Genomic DNA, 11393 nt, shown 5'->3' with positions numbered 1-11393 from the left:
GAGAGAGGAAAGAGTGAGGGAAGGGGAAGAGAGAAGCGGAGGAACAGAGAGAAGAAAGAGTGAGGGAAGGGGAAGAGAGAAGCGGAGGAACAGAGAGAGGAAAGAGTGAGGAAGGGAAGAAGAGAGAAACAGAGAGAAAGAACAGAAGAGAGAAGCGGAGGAACAGAGAGAAAGAGGAGGGAGGGGAAGAGAGAAGCAGAGGAACAGAGAGAGGAAAGAGTGAGGGAAGGGGAAGAGAGAAGAAAGAGTGAGGGAAGGGGAGGAACAGAGAGAGGAGAAGAAAGAGTGAGGGAAGGGGAAGAGAGAAGCGGAGAAACAGAGAGAAGAAAGAGTGAGGGAAGGGGAAGAGAGAAGCGGAGGAACAGAGAGAGGAAAGAGTGAGGGAAGGGGAAGAGAGAAGCGGAGAAACAGAGAGAGGAAAGAGTGAGGGAAGGGGAAGAGAGAAGCAGAGGAACAGAGAGAGGAAAGAGTGAGGGAAGGGGAAGAGAGAAGCGGAGAAACAGAGAGAGGAAAGAGTGAGGGAAGGGGAAGAGAGAAGCGGAGGAACAGAGAGAGGAAAGAGTGAGGGAAGGGGAAGAGAGAAGCGGAGGAACAGAGAGAAGAAAGGGTGAGGGAAGGGGAAGAGAGAAGCGGAGGAACAGAGAGAGGAAAGAGGAGGGAAGGGGAAGAGAGAAGCAGAGGAACAGAGAGAGGAAAGAGAGGGAGGAGGGGGAGAGAGAAGCGGAGAAACAGAGAGGAAAGAGTGAGGGAAGGGGAAGAGAGAAGGGAGGAACAGAGGAACAGAGAGAGGAAAAGAGTGAGGGAAGGGGAAGAGAGAAGCGGAGAAACAGAGAGAAGAAAGAGTGAGGAAGGGAAGAGAGAAGCGGAGGAACAGAGAGAGGAAAGAGTGAGGGAAGGGGAAGAGAGAAGCGGAGGAACAGAGAGAGGAAAGAGTGAGGGAAGGGGAAGAGAGAAGCGGAGGAACAGAGAGAAGAAAGAGTGAGGGAAGGGGAAGAGAGAAGAGAGAAGCGGAGGAACAGAGAGAGGAAAGAGTGAGGGAAGGGGAAGAGAGAAGCGGAGAAACAGAGAGAAGAAAGAGTGAGGGAAGGGGAAGAGAGAAGCGGAGGAACAGAGAGAGGAAAGAGTGAGGGAAGGGGAAGAGAGAAGCGGAGAAACAGAGAGAGGAAAGAGTGAGGGAAGGGGAAGAGAGAAGCAGAGGAACAGAGAGAGGAAAGAGTGAGGGAAGGGGAAGAGAGAAGCGGAGAAACAGAGAGAGGAAAGAGTGAGGGAAGGGGAAGAGAGAAGCGGAGGAACAGAGAGAGGAAAGAGTGAGGGAAGGGGAAGAGAGAAGCGGAGGAACAGAGAGAAGAAAGGGTGAGGGAAGGGGAAGAGAGAAGGGAGGAACAGAGAGAGGAAAGAGTGAGGGAAGGGGAAGAGAGAAGCAGAGGAACAGAGAGAGGAAAGAGTGAGGGAAGGGGAAGATATAAGCGGAGAAACAGAGAGAGGAAAGGTGAGGGAAGGGGAAGAGAGAAGCGGAGGAACAGAGAGAGGAAAGAGTGAGGGAAGGGGAAGAGAGAAGCGGAGGAACAGAGAGAAGAAAGGGTGAGGGAAGGGGAAGAGAGAAGCGGAGGAACAGAGAGAGGAAAGAGTGAGGGAAGGGGAAGAGAGAAGCAGGAGGAACAGAGAGAGGAAAGAGTGAGGAAGGGGAAGAGAGAAGCGGAGGAACAGAGAGAGGAAAGAGTGAGGGAAGGGGAAGAGAGAAGCGAGAAACAGAGAGAGGAAAGAGTGAGGAAGGGAAGAGAGAAGCGGAGGAACAGAGAGAGGAAAGAGTGAGGGAAGGGGAAGAGAGAAGCGGAGGAACAGAGAGAAGAGGGTGAGGGAAGGGAAGAGAGAAGCAGAGGAACAGAGAGAGGAAAGAGTGAGGGAAGGGGAAGAGAGAAGCGGAGGAACAGAGAGAGGAAAGAGTGAGGGAAGGGAAGATAGAGAAACAGAGAGAGGAAAGAGTAGGGAAGGGGAAGAGAGAAGGCGGAGGAACAGAGAGAGGAAAGAGTGAGGGAAGGGGAAGAGAGAAGCGGAGGAACAGAGAGAGGAAAGAGTGAGGGAAGGGGAAGAGAGAGGCAGAGGAACAGAGAGGAAAGAGTGAGGGAAGGGGAAGAGAGAAGCGGAGGAACAGAGAGAAGAAAGAGTGAGGGAAGGGGAAGAGAGAAGCAGAGGAACAGAGAGAGGAAAGAGTGAGGGAAGGGGAAGAGAGAAGCGGAGGAACAGAGAGAAGAAAGGGTGAGGGAAGGGGAAGAGAGAAGCGGAGGAACAGAGAGAGGAACAGAGTGAGGGAAGGGGAAGAGAGAAGCAGAGGAACAGAGAGAGGAAAGAGTGAGGAAGGGGAAGAGAGAAGCGGAGAAACAGAGAGAGGAAAGAGTGAGGGAAGGGGAAGAGAGAAGCGGAGGAACAGAGAGAGGAAAGAGTGAGGGAAGGGGAAGAGAGAGGCAGAGGAACAGAGAGAGGAAAGAGTGAGGGAAGGGGAAGAGAGAAGCGGAGAAACAGAGAGAAGAAAGAGTGAGGGAAGGGGAAGAGAGAAGCGGAGGAACAGAGAGAGGAAAGAGTGAGGGAAGGGGAAGAGAGAAGCGGAGGAACAGAGAGAGGAAAGAGTGAGGGAAGGGGAAGAGAGAAGCGGAGGAACAGAGAGAAGAAAGAGTGAGGGAAGGGGAAGAGAGAAGAGAGAAGCGGAGGAACAGAGAGAGGAAAGAGTGAGGGAAGGGGAAGAGAGAAGCGGAGAAACAGAGAGAAGAAAGAGTGAGGGAAGGGGAAGAGAGAAGCGGAGGAACAGAGAGAGGAAAGAGGAGGGAAGGGGAAGAGAGAAGCGGAGAAACAGAGAGAGGAAAGAGGAGGGAAGGGGAAGAGAGAAGCAGAGGAACAGAGAGAGGAAAGAGTGAGGGAAGGGAAGAGAGAAGCGGAGAAACAGAGAGAGGAAAGAGTGAGGGAAGGGGAAGAGAGAAGCGGAGGAACAGAGAGAGGAAAGAGGAGGGAAGGGGAAGAGAGAAGCGGAGGAACAGAGAGAAGAAAGGGTGAGGGAAGGGGAAGAGAGAAGCGGAGGAACAGAGAGAGGAAAGAGTGAGGAAGGGGAAGAGAGAAGCAGAGGAACAGAGAGAGGAAAGAGTGAGGGAAGGGGAAGATATAAGCGGAGAAACAGAGAGAGGAAAGAGTGAGGGAAGGGGAAGAGAGAAGCGGAGGAACAGAGAGAGGAAAGAGTGAGGGAAGGGGAAGAGAGAAGCGGAGGAACAGAGAGAAGAAAGGGTGAGGGAAGGGGAAGAGAGAAGCGGAGGAACAGAGAGAGGAAAGAGTGAGGAAGGGGAAGAGAGAAGCGGAGGAACAGAGAGAGGAAAGAGTGAGGGAAGGGGAAGAGAGAAGCGGAGGAACAGAGAGAGGAAAGAGTGAGGGAAGGGGAAGAGAGAAGCGGAGGAACAGAGAGAGGAAAGAGTGAGGGAAGGGGAAGAGAGAAGCGGAGAAACAGAGAGAGGAAAGAGTGAGGGAAGGGGAAGAGAGAAGCGGAGGAACAGAGAGAGGAAAGAGTGAGGAAGGGGGAAGAGAGAAGCGGAGGAACAGAGAGAAGAAAGGGTGAGGGAAGGGGAAGAGAGAAGCGGAGGAACAGAGAGAGGAAAGAGTGAGGGAAGGGGAAGAGAGAAGCAGAGGAACAGAGAGAGGAAAGAGTGAGGGAAGGGGAAGATATAAGCGGAGAAACAGAGAGAGGAAAGAGTGAGGGAAGGGGAAGAGAGAAGCGGAGGAACAGAGAGAGGAAAGAGTGAGGGAAGGGGAAGAGAGAAGCGGAGGAACAGAGAGAAGAAAGGGTGAGGGAAGGGGAAGAGAGAAGCGGAGGAACAGAGAGAGGAAAGAGTGAGGGAAGGGGAAGAGAGAAGCGGAGGAACAGAGAGAGGAAAGAGTGAGGGAAGGGGAAGAGAGAAGCGGAGGAACAGAGAGAGGAAAGAGTGAGGGAAGAGAGAAGCGGAGGAACAGAGAGAGGAAAGAGTGAGGGAAGAGGAAGAGAGAAGCGGAGGAACAGAGAGAGGAAAGAGTGAGGGAAGGGGAAGAGAGAAGCGGAGGAACAGAGAGAGGAAAGAGTGAGGGAAGAGAGAAGCAGAACAGAGAGAGGAAAGAGTGAGGGAAGAGAGAAGCGGAGGAACAGAGAGAGGAAAGAGTGAGGGAAGGGGAAGAGAGAAGCGGAGGAACAGAGAGAGGAAAGAGTGAGGGAAGGGGAAGAGAGAGGCAGAGGAACAGAGAGGAAAGAGTGAGGGAAGGGGAAGAGAGAAGCGGAGGAACAGAGAGAAGAAAGGGTGAGGGAAGGGGAAGAGAGAAGCGGAGGAACAGAGAGAGGAAAGAGTGAGGGAAGGGGAAGAGAGAAGCGGAGGAACAGAGAGAAGAAAGGGTGAGGGAAGGGGAAGAGAGAAGCGGAGGAACAGAGAGAGGAAAGAGTGAGGGAAGGGGAAGAGAGAAGCGGAGGAACAGAGAGAGGAAAGAGTGAGGGAAGGGGAAGAGAGAAGCGGAGGAACAGAGAGAGGAAAGAGTGAGGGAAGGGGAAGAGAGAAGCGGAGGAACAGAGAGAGGAAAGAGTGAGGGAAGAGGAAGAGAGAAGCGGAGGAACAGAGAGAGGAAAGAGTGAGGGAAGGGGAAGAGAGAAGCGGAGGAACAGAGAGAGGAAAGAGTGAGGGAAGGGGAAGAGAGAAGCAGAGGAACAGAGAGAGGAAAGAGTGAGGGAAGGGGAAGAGAGAAGCGGAGGAACAGAGAGAGGAAAGAGTGAGGGAAGGGGAAGAGAGAAGCGGAGGAACAGAGAGAGGAAAGAGTGAGGGAAGGGGAAGAGAGAGGCAGAGGAACAGAGAGGAAAGAGTGAGGGAAGGGGAAGAGAGAAGCAGAGAAACAGAGAGAGGAAAGAGTGAGGGAAGGGCTAAAGATTTAAGAGTGGAAGAAGGTAAAACTACAACCCACCTCCAAGCCTCGACTTGGCCCACAACCCCAAAAACATAACACCTCCACCGGTACGTTTTGGAAAGCAGATATTCCATGGCGCTCTATTGAGGAAGCCTCAATCATCTTTAAAGGAGGGCCGAACTTCCTGATTTGGCCTCATTTTTCAGCAGGTTCATTAAGAAATGCAGCGGCCATGATTGAAGCCAAATGAGAGTTGTCTTGGGGGGGAAGCGTGGGTGTCTCGTGTGTGCTCGCACGTGGCAAGTGTTTCCACATTCACTCTGCCAAAACAGTACACAGTTACAGTCACTCATCCTTCTAGATAACTTGAAATGTCTAACCAGGTCTTCAGCCAGATGGTGTGAAACTGAGGCAAAGTTCGTCAGGATTGAGATAAACCCAACATGAGGAAAACTATTACGGTACCCTTAACTCTGTGACATACCATGTTTTCCAATCAACTCGCAAATCTCAGTTTTGGATGAGACTGACTTCATGACCAAAATTATCCTTCTGACACTTTGTAGTACATTTTGACACTATAATAAGTGACGGATTGCTGTCAAAGTATTTGTCCCGTTCCTGATCTCTTATTTTTTGCACATTTGTCACACTTAAATGTTTCAGAACAACCAAATTGTCATATTAGACAAAGATAACCCAAATCAAATCAAATCAAATTTATTTATATAGCCCTTCGTACATCAGCTGATATCTCAAAGTGCTGTACAGAAACCCAGCCTAAAACCCCAAACAGCAAGCAATGCAGGTGTAGAAGCACGGTGGCTAGGAAAAACTCCCTAGAAAAGCCAAAACCTAGGAAGAAACCTAGAGAGGAACCAGGCTATGTGGGGTGGCCAGTCCTCTTCTGGCTGTGCCGGGTAGAGATTATAACAGAACATGGCCAAGATGTTCAAATGTTCATAAATGACCAGCATGGTCGAATAATAATAAGGCAGAACAGTTGAAACTGGAGCAGCAGCACGGCCAGGTGGACTGGGGACAGCAAGGAGTCATCATGTCAAGTAGTCCTGGGGCATGGTCCTAGGGCTCAGGTCAGTTGAAACTGGAGCAGCAGCACGGCCAGGTGGACTGGGGACAGCAAGGAGTCATCATGTCAGGTAGTCCTGGGGCATGGTCCTAGGGCTCAGGTCCTCCGAGAGAGAGAAGGAGAGAATTAGAGAACGCACACTTAGATTCACACAGGACACCGAATTGGACAGGAGAAGTACTCCAGATATAACAAACTGACCCCAGCCCCCCCGACACATAAACTACTGCAGCATAAATACTGGAGGCTGAGACAGGAGGGGTCAGGAGACACTGTGGCCCCACCCGAGGACACCCCCGGACAGGGCCAAACAGGAAGGATATAAACACAAATTGTAGTTTAAGTGATTTTCTTTATTTATTAAGGGAAAAAAGCTATCCAACCTTCATGGCCCTATGAGAGAGAGAGAGAAGTGCTTTATGTGCCCCCTAAACCTAATAACTGGTGTGCCACCCTCAGCAGAAACAACAAACAATCAAGCATTTGCGATAACTGGCAATGAGTCTTTCACATCGCTGTGGAGTAATTTTGACCCACTCTTCTTTGCAGAATAGTTTTAAATCATCCACATTGGAGGGTTTTCAAGCTTGACATGTTTGGAAAAGTTTATTAGTAGCGTTTGGGATTAATTTTGTATGCATTTGATGGAGGGAAACTGGATGGATTATTAACTGAGGTGCGCCAGGACATTATCGAACAAAAGGACCATTTGTTATGTAACTGGGACCTTTTGGAGTGCCAACAGAAGAAGATCGTCAAAGGTAAGGTATTTTTTATATCGCTATTTCTGACTTTTGTGTCGCACCTGCCTCATTGAAATATGTTTTTTATGTTTTGGTAAGCAGAGCACTGTCCTCAGATAATCGCATGGTTTGCTTTCGCCGTAAAGCCTTTTTGAAATCTGACACGGCGGCTGGATTAACGACAAGTTAAGCTTTATTTTGATGTGTTACACTTGTGATTTTATGAAAGTTAAATATTTGTAGTAATTTCACTTGAATTTGGTACTCTGCAATTTCACCGGGTGTTGTCGAGGTGTCCCGCAAGCGGCACGCCTTTCCCAACCAGATTTTAACAAACGCTTGATTTTATTGAATGTTTACAATGCACAGCCTCCATTCCACTTTTATTGTCCTGCGCAAATGTTACGCTAAGTAGGGGAGAGCGAGGTATCTCGCTGTCTAAGATTTACTGGGCACAATATATTACAATGCTATAAATGGCATACCAAATGAAAGACGGAAGTCTTGGTCACATATTTTGTATTCATTACATCTTCATATCTTATTTCAGTACGGAGTTGTATACTGTTAAATAGAGAGTGTGCACTTTTGACAATTTGCCCCATCTTCGTGGAAATTGTCACACTACGTTGCGAAAGTTGTCACATTGGATTATCAACAAATAAGAACACAACTAATTAATTTCAAATTCAAAACCAAATTCAACTTCATTAATGAACTCAAAATAAAAACGATCATGCCTAGAGAATCTGGCAAATCATGCCTTTCAGTCAAAACAATAATGCTGGCAAGGCACACATTAATTAAGTGACACGACCACTTTACTTTGTATAAGGTCACAAGGCGAGACCCAAATGCAGACACAGGAGGAGGATGGTTGATCTCCGATATTTATTATAACAAAAGGGCAGGCAAAATGCAGGTCGGGGACAGGCAAGAGTTCATAAACCAGGTCAGACTCCAAACAGTACCAGGCGATAGGCAGACTCAAGGTCAGGACAGGCAGGGATTCAGTGATCAGGTCCGAGTCCAAACAGTACAAGGGGATAGGCAGGCTCGAGATCAGAACAGGAAGAGAGGTCAGGCAAGCGGGTTCGGCGTCAGGACAGGCAAGGGTCAAATCCAGGAGGGTTAGGAAAAAACAGAGACTGGGAAAAATAGGAGCTAGGAAAAATGCTGGTTCACTTGGCAAAACAAGACGAACTGGCACAGAGAGACAGGAAACCCAGGGATAAATACCCCAGGGATAATAAGCGAAACCTGGAGGGGGGGAGACAAGCACAAGGACAGGTGAAACATTTCGCTACACTCGCTTTAACATCTGCTAATCATGTGTATGTGACAAATAAAATTCGATCTAATTTGAACAGATCAGGCCGTGACACTTTGAACTTTCTGGCATGCACATAGATCCATGGTAATTGTTGGAATAGGAATGGAATTTAATGCTGCAGATAATTTGCTTAAATGTTTGAAGTCTTAACAAAACAGATGTGGTTTTTAAACACACTAATGCACAAATGAGCCGTTTTGTAACAGCCTATACGACGTACATCCATATCTGACTAATCAGACTCATCTTCAGAGTCACAGTTCTGGCACACATAAATTGTCTGGCCTGAGGTGCAAGCATCATGGGCCCTTTTGTTGCATCTCACACACTTCACCCAAGTCTCCTTTGGAAAGCTGTTTGAAAATGGCTCCACACTGACGAGGCAGAAGCACTCCTCTTCATCTGATGATGACCCTTCGGTTTTCGTTTGATAAAATAATCAAATTTTGGTCATTTTTCCGCTATCCCGGAAAATCCCACAAGAGGGTATAAGCAATCATACTGCAATTTGACAAAACATCACGAATCACGACGGGCCTTATCTCGAAAACTGAAAATATTTCGAAGCCGAAACTTGGTGAGCATAGGTTTGGCATAATGGGCAGTTGGCCCCGAACAAGATGGCGTCTAGGCCTCAACGGTTTTTGAGTTATGGCCATTTTTCTGGGATTAAAGGTCCAAAATGAAAATAGAGAAATGATTTTTTCACTTCACGTCAAAGTCAAGGAGCCTCCGGTGTCAATAACAAAAAAATCAGCCATTTATCTATCGTCATTTAAGAGAAATCGTACAATAACAGATTTGTGATGTTCAAATATAGGTGTTTTTTTTCAACAGTTACAGATCCAGTTGCAGGGTGTTCATACGAATATTTATAAAGTGTGCTGTGGAGCTCTGCGAGATTTCTGTGATTTTCTATGATTTTCTGAAATAACACACACTCACTAAACCCTCCGTAAATAACTCAGTTCTTAACGTAAAGACTTAAAACTCAGGATTCTGTAAAGGCATATCCCAATGAGGATATGAGTTGATTTATGTGCCAACAGGAAGTTCCTTAAATGGTGTCATTGTGGCTGTATCCAAGGGTTAAAAAGGTCAGATCTTTTCAAAACTTCATATGTGTGATTAGGCAACCCTCCTGAACTGTAAAATCAGTCATTTCTCCCAACAGATGTCAAAGAAAAGCTCTCACACACACACACAGCAAGGATGGAGTGACAAAGCGCGGTGTTTAAAGACACAGAGAGCAGGCAATGGCATAAACATAATCCCAAGGCCGTGCCGAGTTCAACGAGATATCCCGCTTGACCGTAGCTCTCTCGGTCTAAGCGCAGCGACCATTAGAAAAGTAGGCCCAAAATGAAGCCTGCACCACAACGTCATTTGATTTTGGGTGACAGCGGCGGAACCGTTAGGTTTAGAAGGACAATTCAAACACAGGAATGTTCCTAAGGTCCTCCCGATCTGTGCAAGCCTAACCTTGACCGCGTGGCATTAACCCTTCACAGTTAAAAGAAGGTGTTTACATCAAACAGTTTGCATTGACTTCTCTCCCCATAGGAATACATTGCCTGCTCCTCTAAATTCAACCTGAGGCCTATGTGGGTTATGAATGCCTTATGAACCTGTCTTTGATGACAGTCCATCAAACCACTATGAGGTCTACCTGTGTCGATTCTAAGCTTCCTGGAGCAACCGGAAGTGGTTAAATTCACCCAAAAGGTATTTGGATGTACATCACCAGCAAAGGTGAAAATGACTCTGCATTCAACCCTGTGTAGATCAGTCAATTCTCAACTTAAAGACTTAAAACTCAGGATTCTGTAAGTGTCTATGTCAATCAAGACATGTGTGTACTTATAGCTTCCTGTGCCAACCGGAAGTGCCATAATTGGTGTCTCAGGGGCTGTTTCAAAGGGTTAAAAAAATCAGATCTGTCCAAAACTTCATATGTGTGATTAGGCAACCCCCATGAACTGTAAATCAGTCATTTTTCCCATAAAAATTCAAAGGAAAACTAAATCACACAGATACACAACTTGGAAGGAGGGACGTATTGGGGTGCGTAGAGACTGACAGTGCCTCCAATAGTTAGCTTTGTTCGAGCTAAAAAAGAACTGTCAGACCTAGAGTTCCGAAACTTTAGAATCCTGTTCTAGACCTCAGGTCGATAGTGCGTGGTGAGTTACGTCGCTCTAGAAGGTTCTCGGACCGAGAAACAGCCTCGTACATTTGCAATGAGTTCAATTCATTTTGACCATTACGAAAATGTCGACATTTAGAAATGTCCCAGAGTCACAAGACTAGGTGCATTGTGACCGTCTCAGCCCTTAGAGACAGAACCCAACGTTTCTGTCCGATAGCTCATTCAAGGACCCCGTAGCAAGTAATTGAAAAAAGTGGATTTTCAGCACCAATTAGGGTTTTACTCGGACACCAAATGACCTATCGAGCCGAAACTTGGGATTTGGGGTCGCCTCAGCTAGGCCTACACATAACACAAGAAATGGACCCGCAGCTAGAACGTAACTACGTGTTTTATGTTTTTTTTATGGTTTGAACCGAAGGCGTTGTGAATTTTGGGCCAGCTCTGAAGTATGTGATACTTGGCTCCTAAACGAGTTGGGAAAAGTGGGTTTGGTGTCAGTTTGTATCAGTTTGGTGTCAGAATGATATCAAATTGACTGATGGACGGTTACTTGCAGGTGACTCTTGTCCATTTGCAATATGTTTAAGCGGTGAGGTACCATCACCAAAAGTGACATTCTGAAATCAACCCTAACGAGCGATGGAGAGGTACCAGAATCACTGCCCAGCCATCCCGAGTTCATCGGGCCAGTCAATTTGGCATTCCTGCACGATTTTTATAGCATGACAAATTCGTGATGATGAATGCCCAGTTAACCATATTGCAAATGCACAGTGACTTTGCAAGAGTGAGAAAACATCAACAAATGGACATTCTGAAATCAACCCTAACGAGCGATGGAGAGGTACCAGAATCACTGCCCAGCCATCCCGAGTTCATCGGGACAGTCAATTTTGCATTCCTGCACGATTTTCAGTGACTTTGCAAAAGTGAGAAAACATTTGCAATATGTTTTAACAGTGAGGTACCATCACCAAAAGTGACATTCTGAAGTCAACCCTAACGAGCGATGGAGAGGTACCAGAATCACTGCCCAGCCATCCCGAGTTCATCGGGCCAGTCAATTTGGCATTCCTGCACGATTTTTATAGCATGACAAATTCGTGATGGTGAATGCCCAGTTAACCATATTGCAAATGCACAGTGACTTTGCAAAAGTGAGAAAACATTTGCAATATG

This window comes from Oncorhynchus masou, chromosome 6, assembly GCF_036934945.1.
Source record: "Oncorhynchus masou masou isolate Uvic2021 chromosome 6, UVic_Omas_1.1, whole genome shotgun sequence".
In the NCBI taxonomy this organism is placed as follows: domain Eukaryota; kingdom Metazoa; phylum Chordata; class Actinopteri; order Salmoniformes; family Salmonidae; genus Oncorhynchus; species Oncorhynchus masou.
The sequence above is the reverse complement of the archived record's forward strand: the minus strand, read 5'-3'. Positions refer to the sequence as shown.